This window comes from Biomphalaria glabrata, chromosome 5, assembly GCF_947242115.1.
Source record: "Biomphalaria glabrata chromosome 5, xgBioGlab47.1, whole genome shotgun sequence".
Lineage (NCBI taxonomy): Eukaryota > Metazoa > Mollusca > Gastropoda > Planorbidae > Biomphalaria > Biomphalaria glabrata.
The window spans coordinates 47,107,389-47,131,308 of NC_074715.1; the positions used below are offsets into that span (position 1 = coordinate 47,107,389).

Here is a 23,920-nt window from a genome sequence, read left to right on the forward strand (position 1 = left end):
TGCCATCATTGATTGATTTTAAATTCACCCTCCTTAACGCACCTCCCCCCTCCGCCATGTTCCTTCTATATTAATAATAATGATAATAATACCAAACTTGAGAGAAAAGTTCCTTGGCTCACGGGTCGATAAGGAAATTCCCGATCATCCTTTTTGTCAAGGAGAACACAACTCTATGACACAAACAGGGTGAGTTTCTGGTATGTGTGTGTGTGTGTGCGCGCAAGTATTTGTCTAGTCCTATGGTGACTGTTTAAAAAAATGTTGGGGGGGGGGGTACTGGAAAGGCAACGGAATGCAAACTATGCGAGATGATTTGAAAAACAAAAGATACTAAACACGTTCTTCTTTCTCGGGAAGTGACATTTTCATTTAGAGTTGACAGATTAGTCGTGTGAAAAGTAATGTTCCTTAAAGTCAGAAAGGCGAATAGACTGCGACTTGATGGTGACCCTATGATTTTTGAGGACTTATCCACCTTTAGGTGCAACGGGGTATGCTGTGAGTTCAACCACCCATTGTTTTGTCACGCATCTAAAAGAAGGTTTATTTCGCATAGATTCCCTATACCAGACCCTGAAAATTAAATTTTGCGGTCTTGTGCTAAAGTGCATTAGAAGCGCCCCACCAATAGGGCCCTGATAGGACCCTGCAGCAAATTGGTCTGGAAAACGTTGACCTTCCCCAACGGGTGACCACCCTGCGATTTCTGCGTTCTTCGCTGCAAATAAGCAATATTCAGGATAAGTTCCCCTTTCAGACATTGTGGTCTATAGGGCAGATGATGTAAAAGTCATCTGTTTCTGTGGCCTACGGTTAACGAGGGTGTCATGTGGCCAGCACTACGACCAACCGCCTTCACTTTTCCCAAACTTCCGTCAGGTGCCCATTACAGCTGGGTGAACTCAGGAGCACTTTAAAAATCATAATATAGTCTCAAACCATTTACATATCTAGCTTTGTACGCATAAATTTTCCGGAGTGAGGTTTATACTAGTTGGTTTTTCAATTCTTCTATGGTCAGCAACATGGTACAGGTGCATTTTAATTTTGAGTAAAACATTTTTGTTTACTTTTTCGCTGACGAAGACCTTATGACCTGAACCTTTTTTAAAATTTCATTTTTGTCCATGATGATTTTTATGTGTGTACTTATTGTTGTATTTGTAAATTAATAAATTGCATTGTGGGTCAGTTTATTTGTTTTTATATGTTTCGGACGTTCCCCCAGATTTGAAGACTGCTACATCCTAGCCCGACGCTCCCACGGGATATTGCTGCTGGGGAGGGGTTCAAACCCGAGACCATCGAGACGACAGTTCAGAGCGCATTCCACACGAGCAGGCGGCCATAGGAAGTAGATGTGTGTTATTTTTAAAAAAATTGGCTAATGAGAATAAAACGAAAGATGGACAGTCTTATAAATGTTATAAGACGACAATGTTGACTTCAGTAAAATAACTGCCCAAAGCGATAATGTCCTTTTCACTTATCGCCTATGTGTGTTCTACTGTTCATTTGATCTGCTGAGTTTCTAGAAAGAAATAAATAGTGGGCTGTTTATTTAATACATTATAATACATAAGAGACTCGGCAGCAATATATATCGATACATCTATATACTTTGAAGGTGGGTTTTATTGTTGTTTGTTTTATCCACTGAGCACATCTCTTTTCTTCCATCGTCCTCCCATCCAGTAACACGCCAGCCACCAACACACCCACACACACCACACATTCATGCACTCTTCCCTTCTCTCTCACACTCACTCACTCATGTCTCCTTTAAACTACTTTGTGCTTCAAGTCGTCTACGTAAGGCTAGGAGAGTCCCCCAAATGCCCATTACATTTCTCCCCCCAACTCCACAGCCGGCCTCAAAGTTCCATTCCCTGGCTGATCAATATACACCCACTACTCCAGTCACTTTTTTTTCTTTTTTTTTCTTATTAGCTTGACCTCTGCTTTCTTTAAAGTGATCTATCTTTATTTTTTGTCTGTATGTTAGGCTTAAAGCTTCCAGACTTTTTTTGTTTACTCTGAATTGTTCATCTCCATAGACCTACGTCTTACTTACTTTCTCTTGTCCGCTTTCTTTCTCTCTCCCTCCCTCTCTCTCTATCTCTCTCTCTGTTTCTCTCTGTCTCTCTCTGTCTCTTTGTCTCTCTCTCTGTCTCTCTATCTCTCTCTGTCTCTCTCAGTCTCTGTCTGTCTCTCTCTGTCTGTCTCTGTCTGTCTGTCTCTCTGTCTGTCTCTGTCTGTCTGTCTCTCTTTCTCGCTGTCTCTCTCCGTCTCTCTCTCTCTCTCTCTCTCTCTCTCGGTCTCTCTCTCTCTCTTGACAATTTATATTTTCATTTGAAATGTTTCAGTGTTTTCTCACTTTGTAAATGTTTTGTTTCCTTCTGCCTTGAGTTTTTGCATTTCTCTTTTATTTGTGTCGTTTTTTCTTTCAATACATCTTTTTTATTTCGCTCTGTCTATTGAACAAACTTTGGACAAAGTCATTCGAAAAACGTTGCACCAGAGCTTTGCAAGCTGCGAAATATCATGAAATTGGATTTTCAATATCTTTTCTAGTTTTTGAAAGTTTAGCGTGACGGATAGACGGACGGACGGACATACAGGCAGACCACAAAAAACTACTGGCGACAATTCTTAACAATATAAATTATGAACATACGGGTATACTGGTATATAGCCTATTATATTTTATAACCAAGTGTATTATCTATTATCATTATTGTAGTGAAAATGCTGAGTGGGTCCTTTTTTATTGATGGATAAACGAACCAACATTTTTCATTTTGTATATTACAAAACAAATTTCAAAGGGAATAGTGTAAGGAATATATATAAAAATGCAAATGCAAATTGTTTAGATGAAATAGTACAAAAATAAGAATCACAACTCTTATTCTTCAGTGAGTCTTATTTTAAATGGATTATCTACCTTGTGAAGCTAGAACTTTAGTATTCATGTTGGTGTCAGTTGATTTCCTGTGTCATCTTCATATCTTATCAATTACAGATGTTACATCAAAAGAGAAGATAATTACGTCCTACGCGTATCCATTTGTTAAACTAGAGTTAAATGCTAATTAGAGACTTTCTGTTGTTGGTCTTCCTGGCTGATTTAGGCAAACCGTTCCATGCTCTATGGCACTAGGAAGATGGCGCAATTATATGAATTCGTAACAACATATGGAATAAGAAATGTGCCTTAATTTATTTTGTTTTCTGGGCATTTTAAAATGTAACCTTTTATTATTATTATTGCTACTCTACTTTTAAGTCTTCAGTCCTGAGGCGTCTCTAAATTTAGTGATTTTACTAACAAGATGCTTCAGAAAGATCCTAGGTATCACTTACAAAGACCGCATCACAAACGAAGAGATTAGAAACAGGATTAATACAGCAATCAGACACCCACGACGACCTGCTAATCACTGTTAATTGACGCAAACTTATACTCTATGGACATATCTAAATGTCCTTAGGGCTCGCAAAGACCTTCCTTCAGGGAACAGTACCAGGAAACCTTCAGGGAACAGTACCAGGAAACCTTCAGGGAACAGTACCAGGAAAAAAGAATAGGTAGACAGAAAAAGTGATGGGAAAACAAAAGAATAGACACGCATGTCATGGAAAGAAATTCTATCCAAGACTGAAAGGAATGGAGAAAGAAGGTCGGCAGATCTTGTGTGGTGCCCCAATGAATCAACAGACCAAGGGATAACAACAGAAACAACTAGAAGTGTTACTCCAATCAAATATATACATATATAAGGCTTGTCTTCAAGTCCGAAGATTAATGAGGAATACAGTATTTCCGTGGCTGCGCAGCCCAAGCTGTGACCTACATATTTTGCCACATCCAGGGCAAACATAGTTATTGTCCGCAGGCGGTCGATTTAAATATTCCGTTTGTTATAAATCTCACAGCTAAATTTCACTTCTCCTAAAGTATCTTTATGCTTTTCTTGAGTTGATGAATCCAAGACGGAGAATATCATATTTAAGACAAAAACATTTATAGGGCCTACGTGTAGCATATAATTCTATTTTGAAACAAAAAACAAAACAATAACACACATACACACACAGACATAAAAAAAAAAACATTAAAAAAAAAACAATGAAGAAACAATTAGAAGAAAAGAATCCAATTCCACGATTAGTGGTGCTGTAATTCGTCGACATGTGAAACTAATTAAAACTAATTAAGCTCACTGCTCTCGATATTTGTCGAAAGGCTCAGAAATGACACGGAATGTCGCAATAGCGAGACAGCGTGATGAAATTATGTTTTAATTATTTCAATGGATTGAATGGCATTCAGAAACGTAATAGCGCCATTAGGAAAGAACTAGATGGAAGTGGTGACATTGCGGTGAAAGCGTCGCAAATATTTGACATAGATCTGTGGCGGCCAACTTTTGACAGCCTAGGAGTCATAAGCATTTCCTAACAGAAGGTCACGGGCAGCATTACAGAAAAAACAAAACAAAAAAAAAACAGAATACTTTCTAAACAAAAAAAAAAAACAAAGCTTATATTGAGTCTAACTGTATCAATTAGTATGGATTAGTCATGTAATTAAATTTGTAGGCCTAATAGATCTAGATTAACAATAATAAATCTGTGCGATTAGAAATATGTACATTTGTCTGGACCAGTTGGGGATGGGAAAAGGAAGGGTGGAGAAAGAAGGGAGAATCTCTGCTAAGGTTACCGTGATCGCTTTTTTAAATGTATTTTTTTTTAAGATGAGGACTCAATCTAATACGTTAACCACTGTGCAAGCGAAGTGCTTATGAAAATAGTAGGTTTCTTAGCTATCTATTGTTAATTTCAAACTTTTAAGCGATGGCCTAATTCTCTACACAAAATATAAAGGGCACTAATTCAACTTATATAGCCACATCTGTCAAATAAAATTTCTTTCCCTTGATTACCAAATTGGTTAATTTTTTTTTTATTGATTCTTGTTTTGTCAATTACAAGAAATAATTTTGCAAAATTTCCACTTGATCTGAGATTGGGTGTGGGAGAAATATCGTGTACAAAAGTTGTACCAGACAGACAGAGGGAGTTGATATAACCTTTGTAATAAAAAGTAAAATCCAATAAATTATTATTCACGTTTATTTTGGGCATATAATAAGTTCGTCCATCGTGGTTCAAATGATGAGCACTTTGGTCACATTTGTTTAGGCATATAAAATAGATGTTTCCAGGGGCCAGATAGTACCGTACCAAGGTTTTGAAATGTCACGCATGTCATCACTGACCTAGATGTTTAAGTCTAATAGTTTTTTTCCCTTATTGATATGATGACTGTGCCTAATAAGAATCATGTGTGTCATTGTGTCTGTGTGTGTCTGTGTGTGTGTTTATTAGGTATATTGAAATGTTTTCTGCATCCAAAACATAGTCTTCCAGGGGCGGCCCTTGGGGTGATGGATTGGAGGATACCATTAAAGGCCCGCCCCTGAGGAAGCATGTGACATGGGGATTCCTTTGTCACCAGCACATCATGCGGGACATTTGCAACGTATTCTAATGTAGTCTTACTTTAGGCAGACATTTCTCTGCTAGAACGTGCTATTATATATTATATATATATATGTTGATATAAACGTATTTATTTATATAACTACTAGTATTATCACTGGCTACGCCCGTTGATTTGTTCCCAAGCTATACAATGTTTATTTTGCCATGGACTTCTCCTTTTTTTTTCTTATTTATAATAATAGAAATGCCCACAAGGAAACGCTTCCCCTTACATTCCTGTGGCCCGTGAATTCTAGTATCCAATATCGTAAGTGTAACACTGACTTTTATATTTTTGTTGAGATGATCAATGTTAACAAAAGAGATTATAGAGATGGGATTGGGGTGGTTTATACGTCTTTCAAAAGTGAAATCTTCTGCTTCCTCGTTCTCGGTAGCTATGGAGAGCAGTTCATCTAGGAGGGACAACTCCGAAACTGAACAACTGCTGCCTTGCAGACGATCTTGGATGATCAAAGGCTAGGGGAGCACACCCAGAAAGAAAAGAAGGCTGAAGTTGGAGTCACTTGGCCTCCTGGCGACAGAGGCGTAGTGATGCCTGGGGCATCGTGCCCCCCCTTTGCCCCCCCCCCTCACTACGCCTCTGCCTGGCGCATAACACATTGACACGTAACCTCATCTTTGTTGGAGTTTTTTTATCCCCGGGATTGGGATATTGACATTCATGGCTGGGAAGTGCTATCTCTCGATCGCTCCTCATGGCGTGAAGCTGTGAGTCTCGGAGTCCCGAGATTTGAAGCAAGAAGAGTGGCCAGGTTGAAAGAGCGCCGAACCAACAAAAAGCTGAGAGAAGAAGCTGGCCTGTCTGCAACTGACCAAACCTACCCATGCCACATATGCCTCCGGCTTTTTAAAGCGAGGATTGGACTTTACAGCCATCTTCGTGTCCATAGGATATGAGAAATGTGCTCATCTTCGATCACAAAGGAGGAGCTATAATATCCCCGGGCCGACCTGCAGAAGGTTTGGGCTCGGATCTTCCTATCTTTAAGAAGGTCTCAAACTTACAGGTGAATTTGAACTCTTAATGACAGATGACTGTGATGATTATTCACACTGAAATACTGTACTCCTTATTAATCTTCGGAATCGTTATTTAGATCTCTGAGATTTACAGTTGCCTTTTTGGGGGGAGGGGATCAATGCTTCGAGAATTGATTTCATGATTTTTTATCATTTGACACTGACCTCATTTTAACACTTCTTTTTTTTTTTTTTTTGCCAGGTTTCCAATGAGAGTATTACACTAGTCAAGTGGTGGCCACAGAGCGGTCAGCCCACGTGTGGCACGCTTGACTGGAACCGATTGTTAGGTATACTGAAGGACAGCCTATGGTACGATCCAAGTTGTACCAATCTGAATGAGTCCTTCCAACTCCGCTGGTGCTGGTCTCTTCGGTCAAGCGGATATAATGTGTGTGATTGGTGATAAGTGGCCACGTGATCCGTAGGGTAAGTAACTCTGATTTAGTTTTTCTAAAGAGTTGTAGAACCTGGTGTGTATATATATATGTTGCTTTGTCGCTCCAGGCAGCTAATCTACTTACCTTTATAAGCGTGTTATTTAACTTTGCATCTATCTTGAATAAATCACGAACATTTCTTTTGCAAACAAGATACAATTGAACTTTTTATTGACAGATCACTTTCACCTATTCTTAACTCTGTTGAATCGTCGTGGTAACACACATGATCTATCTACCGTCTTTCTACATTCCTTTCTGTCATGCGGAAATTGAGTTGGTTCTTCGTCATGTATTTCTCTTGTATACTTGACATGTACTATTGACTATTTGTGTTCCTCTAATGGCTTATCTATGAACTATCATCCATATCATATTATTAAACATAGGTTACTGCTTGTTGTTAATTACTGCACACTAGCCCATTGACATTACGTGATTACTTATTAGACTTAATAAACGTACTAAGCAGGTTGACTGTTAGGGGTGCCCGGGCAGACGAGACAAGGCAAAAATACAACCCCTGACAGGCCCGTCCATTTTTTTTTTATGTTGTCTTCCCATCGCTTTCTTCGTCTACCTCTTTTTCTTTTACCTGATACTGTTCCCTGAAGGAAGGTCTTTGCGAACCCTGAGGACCTTGCGATATGGCCATAAAGCTTCAGTCGGATCTTTTTTGAGCAGATAATGATAACAGCTTTCAATCTTAGTGTAGGAATATATGAAAATAAACAAAATTACAAGATGAGTTAGAAACCTTAACTCTCAAGTCACTGGAATAAAGGCTACTGCTTTCACCTTATACTTAACATACGTAGTCCCGCCTCCCTAGTGTCCACTTTCTTAGTCTTTTACCACGTGTTATCCATTTAGTTGAAACAACGCTGCTAATTTTGTAACTGAGGAAAATCCCTAAAGATGCTATACATATGTCTTTGAATGCCTCAAGAGATTGCAAATAAATTTATTAACTTAGTTAATTAACTTAGTTAGAAGCACTAAACTAATTAAACTTTAAACTATTACTAATAAATTTTGTAATGGAATTTTAATGTATTTGTGCTATCCATTATGTATGTTAATAACAGAATTGTTATCTTATTGTTTGTTTGTTTTTGTGGCTGTCCATTTCGATGTTTATTTATTATCTTAACGAATTTGTGTAGCAAATGGAGGCAATGTAGTTTGTTACAGTTTGTTTCTATTTGTATCTAAATTGTTTGATACAACTGATTTATGCCTGGTCTGGTTATATAAAAAGACTTGTGTTAGATGTGGAATGTCATTGATGCCAATGTCGTTGGATGATGTAATCAGACGAGATATGTATTCTTATCGATCTGGTTTTATCGATACAACTCGCTTTGACTTTATGCGCTACAAGAACTTTGAACCCCCATCTCTTTTGGCCCTGATATATTCCTGTAGGCTCCTCATCACTATAGATGGCTCCATATCACTTTTTTTTATATATTTGATTTAATTTTATTTTACTTTTGTTAATTGAATTGCTCTGTCTGTCTCCTCTGATACCTTTCTCTTTGTAAATATTGACAATCGCTTTTTGTCTTTTGTCTTTCTTTCTCTCTCTCTCTGCCTCGTTACATCTTACTTTTTTTTATTTTGTTTCTCTCGCTCCCTATCTCTCTCTATTTCTCCCTCTCTCTATCTTTCTCTCTCTCTCTCTTCTCTCACTTTCTCTCTCTTTCTCCCTCTCTCTCCCTCTCTCTCTTTTTCTCTCCCTCTCTCTCTCTCTATTTCTCCCTCTCACTCTCTTTCTCTCTCTCTCTCTCTTTTCTCTCTCTCTTTCTCTCTCTCTCTCTTTTCTCACTTTCTCTCTCTCTCTTTCTCTCCCTCCCTCTCTCTCTTTCTCTCTCTCTCTCTTTCTCTCTTTCTCTCTCTTTTCTCACTTTCTCTCTCTCTCTCTCTCTCTATTTGGCATTTGTCTTCCATGTCCCAAATTTCTCTATTTATGATCAATCCCTCTTTTTGTGTGTTATAATAATGAAGTGAATCATCTTTTCAATTCGTTAATACTTTTTACTTCTGTCCACCTTTCTAGTCTCTTCTTTTCGTTTCTCTGTCACTCTCTAACTTTTCTGGGGGTTAAAGTCATCTTTCATATAGATCTTGAACATTCTTTTTTCCCTTTTTCTAATTCTTTCTCTCTCTCTCTCTCTCTCTTCTCTATCTTATTCTTTTTCTTTGAATTCCTGTTTTTATCTTTCTCTCTCTTTTTTTTTATCTCAATCTTCCTCTCTCTTTGTCTCTTTTTTTCTATCTCTCTCACTTACACCATCTCTCTCTCTTTCTCTTTTTCTTTCTCTTCTTTCTCTCGCTATCTTACTCCATCTTTACCTTTCCCTTTTTCTTTCTTTTCTCTCTCTCTCCTCTTTCTTTCTCTCTACCAAATATAAAACTCTTATACACACTCAAGTTTTCTATTTTTATTTCGAGGACATGTATTTCTTATAATTGGTTTCATCCAACTTTCCTGTTAGATCTGAAGCTATTTCTCAGCAAATCGACCGTCTCTGCTTTACCTTTAGCCTATAAGACTATGACATCTGACCCCTGACCTACATTGTGCGCTCTAATTTAGTGTGCACTTCTTCAGATTTTCTTTGAAATTTTATTTTGTTGAAGTGTAGTAAGTGTGGGAAGCATTGTGAGGGTGTGAGGATATAAGAGAGAAGTGTGGAAGTTGTGTGAAAGTACGATGTGATCGTAAGGAGGAGTGTGGTGAGAGTGCCTATGATTATGGAGGTATTGCCAGTAGATTAAATGAGGGCCTGTGATTATGGAGGTATTGCCAGTAGATTAAATGAGGGCCTGTGATTATGGAGGTATTGCCAGTAGATTAAATGAGGGCCTGTGATTATGGAGGTATTGCCAGTAGATTAAATGAGGGCCTCTGATTATGGAGGTATTGCCAGTAGATTAAATGAGGGCCTATGATTATGGAGGTATTGCCAGTAGATTAAATGAGGGCCTGTGATTATGGAGGTATTGCCAGTAGATTAAATGAGGGCCTGTGATTATGGAGGTATTACCAGTAGATTAAATGAGGGCCTGTGATTATGGAGGTATTACCAGTAGATTAAATGAGGGCCTGTGATTATGGAGGTATTGATAGTAGATTAAATGAGAGCCTATGATTATGGAGGTATTGCCAGTAGATGAAATGAGGGCCTACGATTATGGAAGTATTGCCAGTAGATTTTTTTAAAATATTTCATTTACTATGATACTAAAGACGTGTGTCAAGAAAATAAGAAAGATTTTGTAAATTGTATTTCTAATACAGAATGTTGTACAACTTAAATCGCATTCTGTACCAATCTATTCAGCAGCCCTAAGATTTTGAGATCCCTACGATTGACCGTGAACCCTAGCAACAGCAATTTGAAATTGAAAACAATGACATTTACTGAATAAAGATTTTAAAAAAATGAGTGATACTTAAAGTTAAAGTAGGAAGTAGAATTCTGAAATAGATAGGTTACATTTTTTTTTTGTTCATGCTTTGAACCTATCTCTAATGGGTACCTGACTTTAGTTGGTGATAATTAAAGTATAAAGGCTGTTTGGTGGTTGTGCTGGCCACATGACACCCTCGTTAACCGTGGGTCACAGAAACAGATGACCTTTACATCGTTACATAGATCACATTGCTTGAAAAGGGAATTTTACTGTACTTGACATATATAGAGAACCCGAAGGTTATATAAAAATATATATTATATATTCTCTTCTACCATTTTATTTTCAATGCTTTAAAACATTTGTATTGAATCTATTAGACATCAAACTTTTTTCAAACCTCAGGGGAACTTGGATTATATTTTATACAGCTAGTTCCTACGTCACTCCCCTCAACAATAATGAAAGTAAATATAAATCTAACCAACCGCATCATTTTTACAGTAGCTACTAGAAATCAACATTCGCTTTTTTATTTCGTTTGAAATCGATAGATATATTTATCTACATCTTGACTTTAACTAGATGTAGAAACCGGTACTGTTAAATTTTAGCAATAGCAAAATATGCAGAAATCATAACTTAAAATTTGCAGCGCTCGATTGGTTAAGTTTCGTAGTTGGGCCGCGACCAAGTCATCTAATGTTTGATTTTGGTTCCTTTTTCCTAAAAAAGTTGCCGACGAAGACTTCTCTTGTAATTGTTATTGGCTCTTTTTAATCTATTTCGGGCTTTCTTTCAGAACGGAGGATCATTACGTGCTAGTCTGGACCTCATGCAGGTCGGTGGGGATGGAGGTGGGTAGGATTCGAACTAGAAACCATCATGACGATAGTCCGAGGCGCATCCACTCGACCAGACAGCCAGCCACCTTGACAGTGACGACACCTGTGCTATGGACAACACTGACGTTCACAACCAGTAAAGATGACAACGACAGTGTTGTCATGACAGATAAGAATGACAACACAAGGCGAATAGAAGGCTCTCTGTAATCCAGCGAAATACCTTTTTTTTTCCCACCAGCGTCAGCTTCGATTGGCCCATGGTAAAGCTTCGTCGCTAAACTTATCTCCCGGGTGGGGCGCCATTGATTACCTCGCAGCCCTCCATCTTACCCGCACTGCAGCTCCCCCCTCCCTCCCTACCTGACACACGCCCATCCACCCTCCTATCATTTGTATGTGTTTTGTTTTGTTTTTTTTTGAGTCCTCCAGTATAAAGCTAACCGCCATAAATGATAGTAGAGAAGGGAAATCACTCCGAACAATCTGGATTTATATCTAACTATATAGCTGATTTGGTCATCTACTATTCAGTAGCCAGGATCTTGAAATTGCTATACCTCAGCTAACTGATACTTCAATGATATCAGGCAAAAAATATTGTGTCTTTATTTATTTACACAGATCGCGCGGTAAATTTTCTTTGGTGTAAATTTAGTTTAAATATCGGCTAGTATTCAATTTTTTTTTATTTACCTTTGCAGTTGTTTTTTTTTCCTTGGTCCGAATTAACTGTATTTTTTTAGTTGCGCGCGTGTGTGTGAGCACGCGCGAGTAGTCTCTCCGTCAGTCCACTGTGGATGACAAAAAAAAAAGGTAGTAATGGTGATTCTAATATCGTCTGGCGAGCTACGGATCAAGGTGGGGAGACTTAAGTCTCATGGTGTTTTATGTTAACGTAGGTCTGACTTTTCTCTTTCATGTGTATACAGGGCCGGTCTTACGAATCGCGGGGCCCAATTTAATGGACGCTTGCGAGGTCCCACTTCAAATTTTTTTTTAGCCATACCAACTATTACTATTAGTTAGATCATTATATCAACATTTGTTATATAACATGCATAGGAAGCAACTCAAACGCAATAGGCGATAGCGGAATAATTAAAATTACGTCAAACGTACGATAGGCCTCTACTAAATATGTTAACTGAGCCGTGACAATGATATGCTTAATTTATATTGCGGGCCCAATGCCAAGCGCGGAGCCCATTTTGAGCAATCGGTCAAATCGACCTGAAGCCGGCCCTGTGTATATAGACAGCTTACAACAGAGCAGACAATTATTACATGTATTCTCTAAAACATCTTTAGGTCTTGACTTTTATTTTGTGCCTATCTATAAATGTAGCTGTGTTTTCACTAAAAACCTACATGCTTGAAACTTAAGACTTTTTAAGAATATTAAGACACAGGTTTAACGGAATATATAAAGACTTGAATTTCAAGGCCGTTCCGTGATCTAGGTATTTGGCAACAATCCTATTCCATGCATAAATAGTAACAAACATATTCAGGATAGAGAATAAAAAAGACAGTCAAAAATACTTTTTTTTATACCTCTATTCAACTCCTAACTTCATGGAGATGGAACTTGTACGCTAATCTCCAAAACGGCTCTAACGATTTTTCTAGAAATTTAAAAGTTGACGTATATCGCTGAGATCTTATCTTATCTTATATAATATAGACGTTACTTCAAAAAAGAAGATGATTACGTCCTACGCGTCATGCATTCAGTCATGCATATTAACCAATGACTTAAATTCTGCCAAGTCACTGGTTTTCCTGGCTAGCTCAGGCAACCCATTCCATGCTCTAATAGCATTAGGGAAGAAGGAGTATTTGTACAAATGTGTCCCAGCATATGGGACGAGGAATGTTGGCCAGACGGGAAAAAGTAGTTTGACCGTTATCTTTTTTCAATTAAAAAAACCTAAAGAAAATTAAAATTTGGCTAGAGATCTAGACATAGATCTAGATCCAACATCGGTTTTGAAAGGATACCGCTTTTTTGAAATGACTTTCGCTTTCGGGAATTTCCGATCGCAAGGCTTTTCTTAATATTTTTCTTGTTAAAAAGACCTCCTTTATACAACTTATAGAGCGATTGTTTCCCTCTTAATAACTAATGGATGTTAGATTAAAAAACAATGAAGCTATTTTTTTTTACCCCAACAGTTCCCCCCCCCCCATCCCAGAGAAAGAATCATGGTTAAGCGAATGTATGAATCTACCAGACTTTATACTATTCCAACGATATCCTTGACCTTTAGATCTAGACTAATAAGACGATGCCCAAAATGTTCCTGAACATGAATTGATTCAACGCTTCAATGAATGTGGAAATACCCGAAGACGTTTTATCCGTTGAAAATATTTTCTCGACTTACGAATGCTAGACAAATTTAAATTTAAATTTTTATTTTTTTTTTACTTTTTTTACTTTGAAAAATGTTAACGGTCAAACTAGATTTTTTTCATTGTGGCCAACGAGCTAGTAACTCTTTTACCAACCATATACTGCTATTGTCGAATTTCTAGGAAAATCGTTAGAGCCGTTTTCGACATCCGTGTCCATCCAAAAGGTTCTAGTTTGTTTTTTTTTAAATGGGATTTCAACCACAAATTTTATTACCCAAACAAATATCTAAAAGTAAATTTCCTTTATTTAAGACGACCTATGAGAACACTGAACATGGAGTAGTGCATATCTCTAAGTCTTTTTCAAAATAATAAATACACCTGTTCCCCTTTAGAGCCTACAGCGGAGATTGAACCAGAAAAACATAAAAATTACTTTAAAAAAAAACAAAAAAACTTATATTAGGTGAAATTGTATCAATTAGTTTGGATCAATCATGTCATTGTTTGTAGAACTGAACTAGACATAATACATCTGTGCGAATAGAAATATTTTTACCAATGGTTTTTGTTTAGCTTTCTCGATGCGCTTTGATCCTATCACTTGTTTGAACCAGTTGTGAAAGGGGGAGGTAAGAAGGGGGTATCTTGTGAATATTTACATGATCGTTTTATAAATGCATAAAAAAAATATTTTCACTCAATGCTCAAGAGTCCTCAACTTATACTACATCTGTCAAGTATGATTTCTTTCCCTTGTTCAAGATATCAAACAAAATAATTAATTACCAATAGTTAATTTACAAATTATTTACTTTTTTTTTTATTGATTCTTGTTTTGTCAGGTAAAAGAAATAATGTGCAAAATTTCAGCTTGATCCGAGATTGGGCGTGGGAGAAATAACGTGTACAAACTTTTTACCAGACAGAGTGAGCTTTGAATAAAAAGTACAGGGGGTTTTAAGAGATGACTGAGTGAGCTCAGGGGAGACAATTATATTCTTATTGGCCTTCTCCAGCCCCTCTTTTTGAACCTTACATCAAAAATGTGAAATGTTTGAACAACTGCCAAACATCAGTCTCTGTGGGTAAAACCTAGGGAATGAAAAGTTAGTTTTTTCAAACTCACATAGTAAACAAACAATATTTTATTTACTTAAATTGATGTCCACACATAGTACTTTTCATTTAGAATTGAGATGAATAAGAACTTAATGTCCGTCAAGGGAGATGGATATGATTGTAGCAACATGACTGCTCGCATAACTGTTCTGAATTAATCTGCCCAAAAATACAAGAAAAATAATTTTTACAAAGCTTATGTCAGCTCACTCCGTCTGTCTGTCTGTCTGTCTGTCTGGTACAAAATTTGTCCACGTTATTTCTCCCACTTCCCGTTCTCGTATCAAGTTGAAACTTTGCATGGCCCCTAACAAAACATGGATCACTGAAAACATCAACAAATTAATTGATTAATTAGTGGCGCTCAATTAATTTTGTTTGACATTAAAAATGGAAATAAATCTTACAGTGATGAGATATGTAGCTGTAACTGTGCCTCCGTTCTATTTATTGTTTCAATATTAGGAAGAAATGTTTAAGCATCGGAACAATAAATAGCAAATTGAGATTTGGACGCTGGAAGAAAATGGTTAGAATTACATTTTGACTTAAATAGTCACCAACGAACTAAAGCACTGTCTTCGAATCCGACAACTAAAATAAGTACTCGTGATCACGCTAACCCAGTTGCGAGTGTTGCGACCTAAAAACGTCTATATAAAAGAAAGCGTAGAGTTTGTCGCAAGCTGAAATTAGAATTCGAGTGTTTCTGTTAGCAAGCATGAGCTTTACAAACTAACTTTCCGACAACAGTTTTAAAAGATAAGTAAATATTACATTAGAATCAGTTGATTTGATTTTTTAGTTTATAATTAATCTAGTTTGTACCTAGTAGATTTACTTTACTTGTTGCTTTTTTTTTAGAGGCTCCTTACGTTTAGATTTGAGAACCTTTCCAGCCAGTTTCCCAACACTTTCTTTTTAAAGACCTGGTGATCTATAGGACAGATGATGTAAAGGTCATCTGTTCTTTAAGGAGGACGGTTAACGAGTATATCATGTGACCAGCTAAGCAACCAACTGCCTTTACTTTCCACAACAAATGTCAGGTATCCATTACGGTTGGATGGACTCAGGGGCGTTCGAAAATTATTCCATTCTCCACCGACATTCGAACCAGAGATCCCTCCCTTCGGTTTGGAAGCCAAGCGCTTAACCACACAGACACCGCGCATTCCCAGCCTCCACATACACATTTTTTGTCCTCCCAATTCCCTACAATCTTAAGAGGACACTGTCCTCTCTACAATTTTAAGAGGTCACTGTCCCCCTACTATTTTAAGAGGACACTGTCCTCCCTACAATCTGAAGAGGACACTGTCCTCCCTACAATCTGAAGAGGACACTGTCCTCCCTACAATCTTAAGAGGACACTGTCCTCCCTACAATCTTAAGAGGACACTGTTCTCCCTACAATTTTAAGAGAACACTGTTCTCCCTACAATCTTAAGAGGACACTGTCCTCCTACAATTTTAAGAGGACACTATCCTCCCTACAATATTAAGAGGACACTGTTTTCCCTACAATCTTAAGAGGACACTATCCTCCCTACAATCTTAAGAGGACACAATCCCCCTACAATTTTAAGAGGTCACTGCCCCCCTGCAATCTTAGGAGGACACTGTCCTCCCTACAATCTTAAGAGGACACTGTCCTCCCTACAATCTGAAGAGGATACTGTCCTCCCTACAATCTTAAGAGAACACTGTTCTCCCTACAATCTTAAGAGGACACTGTCTTCCCTACAATCTTAAGAAGACACTGTCTTCCCTACAATCTTAAGAAGACACTGTCTTCCCTACAATCTTAAGAAGACAATGTCTTCCCTACAACCTTAAGAGGATACTGTCCTCCCTACAATCTTAAGAGGACAGAGTTTGTTCGCATCAAGTTTCGCGACAATATTTCAATGTGCCTGTTTTTAAAATGTAACCGGCTTCCCCCTATGGGGATTAAAGTTTTCATTTAGTTTTCCATTTTCTTCAAGCATCGATTTGCAAGTGACATTTCAACACAGGTTGCCAGACCGGTCGTACACGTTGCCTTGTAAGATGTGTCTGGAGGGTCTCAGATGGTCACATATATTAATAGCGTCTCTGACATTCATCGATCTTATTCTAGATATGCATGTACTGCTTCTATCTTCTTTTTTTTTTTAGATGCTTTAAGTTCAAAGGTTAAGATATTGTGAAATAACAATGCGAAAATTAGATTTAAAAAAAAAAGAACTGGATAACTTAAGCCAGTGATACACAAACTACGGCCTGCCGGCAGACGACACAGCACTATCCGGCCCTCGATCTTAAGCCCACAGTGCATTATCAATTTGCCCAGGCTCAACTCCATTGGAATTTTTTTTTTTCTGTAACGCGGTGCGTTAAAAAAAATGCTTCATTGGTTATTAAGAGAAAAAAAAATCTTTCTATAAGTTGTATAGAGGAGATAAAAATAATTTTTACGTTTTTCTTGTTTTTTTGTTGTTGTTTTTTTTTTAATAAAATTACAAATAAAAAAAAATTCACTGTTCTATTCTTCAACAACAAATCTTTGGCTGTCTTGTCAGAGTTTACTTCGCCAGGTGCTTCAGTTTAGCGGTCCTGAAACGCATCGCCAGGTGCTTTAGTTTAGCGGTCCTGAAACGCATCGCCAGGTGCTTCAGTTTAGCGGTCCTGAAACGCATCGCCAGGTGCTTCAGTTTAGCGACTTTGAAACGCTTTATCAGTTGCTTCACTTTAGTGGCTTTGAAACGCCTCGCCAAGTGCTTCCGTTAAGCGGTCCTGAAACGCTTTGCCAGGTGCTTCATTTTAGTGGCTTTGAAACGCCTCGCCAAGTGCTTCCGTTAAGCGGTCCTGAAACGCCTTGCCAGGTGCTTCACTTTAGTGGCTTTGAAACGCCTCGCCAAGTGCTTCCGTTAAGCGGTCCTGAAACGCTTTGCCAGGTGCTTCAGTTTAGCGACTTTGAAACGCTTTGCCAGGTGCTTCAGTTTAGCGGCTTCAAAACGCCTCGCCAGGTGCTTCCGTTTAGCGCTTCGAAAAGTCTCGTCAGGTGCTTCAGTTTAGCGCCTTCGAAACGCCTTGCCAGGTGCTTCAGTTTAGCGGCGTCCTTTCAGCTTTCACCACATAATTCTTCGGGGAGAGGAGCATTCACTTCATCTGCTCCTTCTCCTCCTTCGTTGCGACCTCTATGTTGGGGTTCTTGTAGAAGTTTAGCCAAAGATATTATTAAAATATATAGAACAGGTGGAGGCGCGGTGGCTGATCGGTAAAGCTCTAATCCTCCGAACCGAGGTGCCGGGTTCGATTCCTAGTGAAGACTGGGATTTTGATTTCGGCATCTTTGGGCGCCTCTGAGGCCACTCAACTCTAATGGGTATCTGACATTAGTCGGGGAAAGTAAAGGCGGCTGGTCATTGTCGATGACCTTTACTTCGTCTACCCTATAGATCGCTAGGTCTGAAAGGTGAACTTTACTTTATAGAACAGGTAGTAATTCCGTCGTCTCATTGGCCAGTAAATAGAACCATTCTTAAGTACAATGATTGACTTTTATGATCACTTTAAGTTAACTAAAGACCACCGAGTGTAGACCCTTGACTATAAAACCTAAAGGTTTTTACAATACTAATCTTAACAGCACGACATTACACAATATCGCATTAAAAGATATTAATATAACTTGAGCCACGCCGGTTCGTCCTACACGGCGAGGCCGGAGGCCGAGCACACGATAGATTCCTCCATTTTCCTACATTGTACCACCACTAACTGCGAGAAGTCTGACCCAGCAGCGGACGAATCCCATCAGGATCTAGATGTGAGCGCGCTATCTTCCAAAGTTCAAAAGAGTGCATAGCCTGTGATGGTCAGTCCATAGCAACCATTAACCCAAAACAAACTGCTGTCCGTAAAACTTCACGCTAACATATACAAATAAAAATTGAACTACAGAGACTCTGTATTGGGGTAGTATTAATCAATTACAGCGCGTCACGACTACTGTAGTATCGATCCTCATCGTTATCACATTTCACGCAGAGAGTCTGTTTCGAATCCAGCAAAGCATGGCTCACGAGATTCGATTTTACATTGTATTATTATCTTCTCCGTGCGAGCTCATCAGTGTGTACCTCTTTCTTCGTGTATGTGTGTGTGTGTGTGTGTGTGTGTGTCTGTTTATGTGTGTTTGTGTTCCCTAAATGTTTGTCTGTGTATGTCTGTGTATGTGTGTTTATATTAATGCACATCATCCTACGCGCGCGCGTGTGTGTATATATATATATACACGTGTGTGTGTTTCTCTTTCTTCGTATGTATGTTTTTGCGTGTTTGTATTAGTGTGTTTACGCGTGCGGAAATATGAATACTTAATGGTTCTATATATATATATATACTGATTAGGTCTAGTTATAAAGTAACTGATTTACTGACTATGGTTGACTTAAGGGTCTAAATAACGGAAGATTTGTGATTGAATATTAGGGCGATGGTGAGGACTGTTGAGTAGCAGATTAATGACAGCGGATTGAATGGTCGATAGAGAACTGATGAATAATTTAAGTCAAAGAAGAAGACTCAGAATGAAAGATGGAAAGGCACGACTTAATATCTGTTTCTGCTCAATTAATAGCAGACATTGGAGGATGTTTAGTCTGTGAGCTAATTAGTCTGTAATTTTTTTTATTTTTTTTTTGTTTGACTTGCTTTGAATTTTACTTCATAATTGAAGATTATTAAATACTAGCCCACACCTACCGCCTTGCGGCGTGGGATTGCGGTCGGCAGGTTCGAATCCAGGACTGTCGATGACCAGGCGGTCATCCAATAATAACTATATCCGAAAACTGATCCTTCATGAACTTCAAATTAAAAACGTGGAATTCTTAATCTTTTATTTTCCAGGTCATAACGATACAAAAGATAATGAGTCTTGTAGATTATATGATTGGATAAGTTTATTGATTATATGATTGGATAAGTTTATTAATTATATGATTGGATACGTTTATTGATTGTATGATTGGATAGGTTTATTGATTATATGATTGGAGAATTATATTATTTAAATGATTGGATAGGTTTATTGGTTAGTGGGTAAGTTTATTAATTAAATGATTGGATAAGTTTATTGATCATATGATTGGATAAGTTTATTGATTATATGATTGGAGAAGTTTATTGATTAGTGGGTAAGGTTATAAATCTTATTATTGGATAAGTTTATTGATCATGTGATTGGATAACTCTGTTAATTAAATGATTGGGTAAGTTTGTTAATTAAATGATTGGGTTAGATTATGTTTATTTATTATTTTATGTTTATGTTTTTACTTTTACCATTTTAAACTGTTTTTAATATCAATTTTACAACGGACTAAAAAGAATAAATGTCCCCTGCGCATGTCTCTAAATACATAGAGACATTAAACACTGTTACATTCTCTCTCTCTCTCTCTCTCTCTCTTTCCCTCTCGCTCTCTCTCTCTCTCCCTCTCGCTCTCTCTCTCTCTCCCTCTCGCTCTCTCTTTTCTTTCACATGCATACACATTTTCCTCGAACACAAAACCAAACAAGTCTAACACTTTATTTATTTAAATTTCATCGAACCCAGAACAACGGTTCAAACAGAATCAGCGTTCTCCCTTAATGAAGGCTCCCAACGCCGATAAATGTCAACTTACCTGATAAGAGCGTTATTACGTCATCATATATCGCCCTCCTCTTCTCCCCCTTTTTTTTTTTATTATTTTCTTCCACAAATGAGCGCTGCAACAAAAAAACAAACGTTCTGCCGGCAACTCATCTGACCCAGTCACGATCTGGCCAGATAACAGTTGTCGTCGTATTCCAAGTTCGATTTTATTCTCTTTATAATTTATTTAAAAATAGAAAGGTAAGGGGGCTGGAGACACGAGATTATATTTATATACTGTGGCAAGAGGGCTGGATAGAGGGGCTTTAGTTATTGTTACAAAAAGCGTTAGTATGGACGTTTTTAGATCAGGAAAATATCATATAGTCATATTATATAACAATTCTAGAGTTTCTCCGATTTGATTTTTTTTTAAGCTCTAAAACATACTATATATAGCGGTATATGATGGTGTTTATTATTTTATTATTATCATTATGACTGTGCATGGTGATTATTCTAGATTTATTTCACCCTCAAGCTGTGATTCTTAAGATAGTCAAAGGTCAAGTTGATAGTCAACGATTTTTTGTGATAAGTTTAAAAGGCATATTTTTATCTTCAATATTTTACACGATTTTTTTGTATCGATTCCGCAATCTTTCAATAGTGTTCAAGGTGAATTCGATTCTGAAAATGTTCGATGTTATATATTTGAAAGAAACTGAGCTCTTGAGCGAGAGTTTGTCTAACATGGTATTGGAGCTTAATGAATACATCTTGACCTATATCGAATGATTCTAAAAAGGTGTGATGTTTTGAAACGATAGCAGTGCGTATTTTGGTGGGGCACTTGCGTTGATTCCGTCACAATGCCATGCCAATCGCCTCGGTTAATTGGTGTGCCCCGTGTCTAGGAAAGAATGACCTTTCCATTTCTAAATGTTCTTCTTCCAATTTTCGTCCTCCTCTGTTCCTACCGACTGTTACTGTGACTTGTAAGAATGTTGTTGGAATGTTTGTAGTTTCTAACTTGTTTCATTGTCGTCATAAAGACTTGAAAACTTGATTTATCTTATCTTATATAATACAGACGTTACTTCAAAAAAGAAGATGATTACGTCCTACGCGTCATGCATTTAGTCATGCATATTAACCAATGACTTAAATTCTGCCAAGTCACTGGTTTTCCTGGCTAGCTCAGGCAACCCATTCCATGCTCTAATAGCACTAGGGAAGAAGGAGTATTTGTACAAATTTGTCCTAGCATATGGGACGAGGAATGTGCCTTTATCTTTGTGTCTTTCAGAGTATTTTATTAAATTTTGTTTTTGTATTTGAAGATTATGGTTCAGTGTTTTATGTATAATTGCTACTTTATTTTTGAGCCTTCTGTCCTGAAGGCTTTCCAAATTTAGTGATTTTACTAAAGGTGTTACTCTAGTCAAATGTGAATATTCGTTTGTTATGAATCTCACTGCTCTATTTTGTGTCTGTTCTAGTTTCTTAATGTTTTCTTGAGTTGAGGGGTCACAAACAGAGGATGCATATTCTATTATGCGATGATATTGTGCTAGTGTAAAGTAGTCAGCGTTCGAAACTTTGTGCAAAGTTTTTTTCTTTTACTTGATAATTGTATCTTTGGTGCTTTAGTTGTGAGAATACCCAAAGTCATAGAGCATAAAAAAATAGACTTCCTGTATTGTCAGTTGGGGATCAGGCAAAAACAACATTTAAAAAGATCACGAGCAAACTTACATTTCTTTTATCTCTTATATATATATATATATATACAAGTTTTCTGTTGGACTAAACTGTTAGCAGACGTGAACTGTATCTGAAGTTTAACGAGGCTATTGATGTGTCAGCACAATAGTCAACCGATTTCACGTGACTATTGGACGTTCTTAACTTACGAGGACTCGAATTCAGTTCTCTTAGCTTAGCCCTCAAACGCTCTGACAACTCAACCATCATTTAACCATTTTGTTTAAATTTAAACCCAAAGATAAAAGAATTAACGACGGCATTAGATCCTCCCCCACCCCCCACCCCGCTCCTTTTTATTTTGTTTGTGACCAGACTTCATATCAAAAGTGTTTATTCTGGAAATATATATGAGTATTTATATGACCTTGATTGACCTTCATCTGTGTCATGCCGCCTTCTTCTGGATGTTACCAACCTGGTGTCTGTACTCTGATCGATGCTTGTTTTCACTGGCTCGACACTGTTGATGGGGTGTTCACGCATGACTTCCAGATTTAGCGCGTGCTTCAAGGTCATAAGTGTCACGTTTTACATGCGTTTCTTGGAGAATGTAAGATCAACCATTGGACTTGACAAGAACTTAATATTGAGCAGATCAATAATGACGCTGTATTGAGATGTGTAATGATGTTACATTGTTACAAACAAGGTTGCCATGTTAATTTTATTTTGTAAAAGTCGTTAAATTGTTGGAGTCATACATTCACGTCGAATTTTTTTCCAACGCTTATATCAAGTCACTCTGTCTGTCTGTCTGGTAAAAAGTTTGTACACGTTATTTCTCCCACAACCATTCTCGGATCAAGCTGAAATTTTGCACAATTATTCATTGGTATAGACAAGATATGAATTTGTAAAAAAAAAGTAACCAATTAGACAATTAATTACTGGTAATTATTTTTTTTTTGTTTAATAGCACAAAGTGAAACTAATACTTCAGTATTCACAAATATGGCTAAATTTGTTGGGTTTAGCCCCCTTAAATTATTGTTTGTGCTTTTTCTCCCTCACATATCCTCCGAGCTGATAATTATAACAATTATTTATGTATTTATTTTGTTTAATATCGAATAAGAGAAATAACTTGTACACTATTGGTAGATATAGTTTTAAGGGCGGAGTTCTTCCCGTTTAGATAAGCTTCGTTTTTTTAAAAAGGATTTTTTTTTCTTTTGCTTGTTTTACTAACGTGTTTCATTACATCAGCCCCTATTTCCCCACATCGCTTTATTTCTCTTACTTCGCTCGACTGCTTAGAGAATGTAAACCAGATCTTAAACCAAGAGTTCATTTTCTTAAAAGTTACAACTGTTTCTTCAAAATTAAAAAAAAAAAGATAATTACGTCCTGCTGTTGACACTTATCTTATAAGTAAAGGACGTTCTTTAAAAAAAAACAAAAAGATAATTACGTCTGAAATGTATCATGGTGGTTTAGTGGTAAAGTGCTTGGCTTCCGAGCCCGAGGTCCCGGGTTCGAATCCTGGTGAAGACGGATTTCTAATTTCGTGATCACCCAGCTCTAATGGGTACCTGAAAATTAGTTGGGGGAAATTTAAAGGCGGTTGATCGTTGTGCTGGCCACAAGAAACCCTCGTTAACCCTGTGCCTCAGAAACAGATGACCTTTACCCTCCATCTTCCCTATAGATCGCAAGGTCTGAAAGGGGAACTTTACTTTACATGTATCATAACTGTCATTAATTTTTTTTTAATGAAAATCTCCGAACAT

The 23,920-nt window shown here is 37.5% G+C and overlaps 1 protein-coding gene across 2 annotated transcripts in view; it reads left to right on the forward strand.

Moving 5' to 3' along the window:
- Positions 1-23,920, forward strand: part of LOC106070206 (regulator of G-protein signaling 17-like) — a 174,347-nt gene that overhangs the window by 38,904 nt on the left and 111,523 nt on the right. For both annotated transcript variants that reach the window (XM_056029560.1, XM_056029558.1), the window contains exon 2: positions 6,803-7,029. The gene's annotated coding sequence lies outside the window, so the exon portion shown is untranslated. The remainder of the gene's footprint in view (positions 1-6,802; positions 7,030-23,920) is intronic.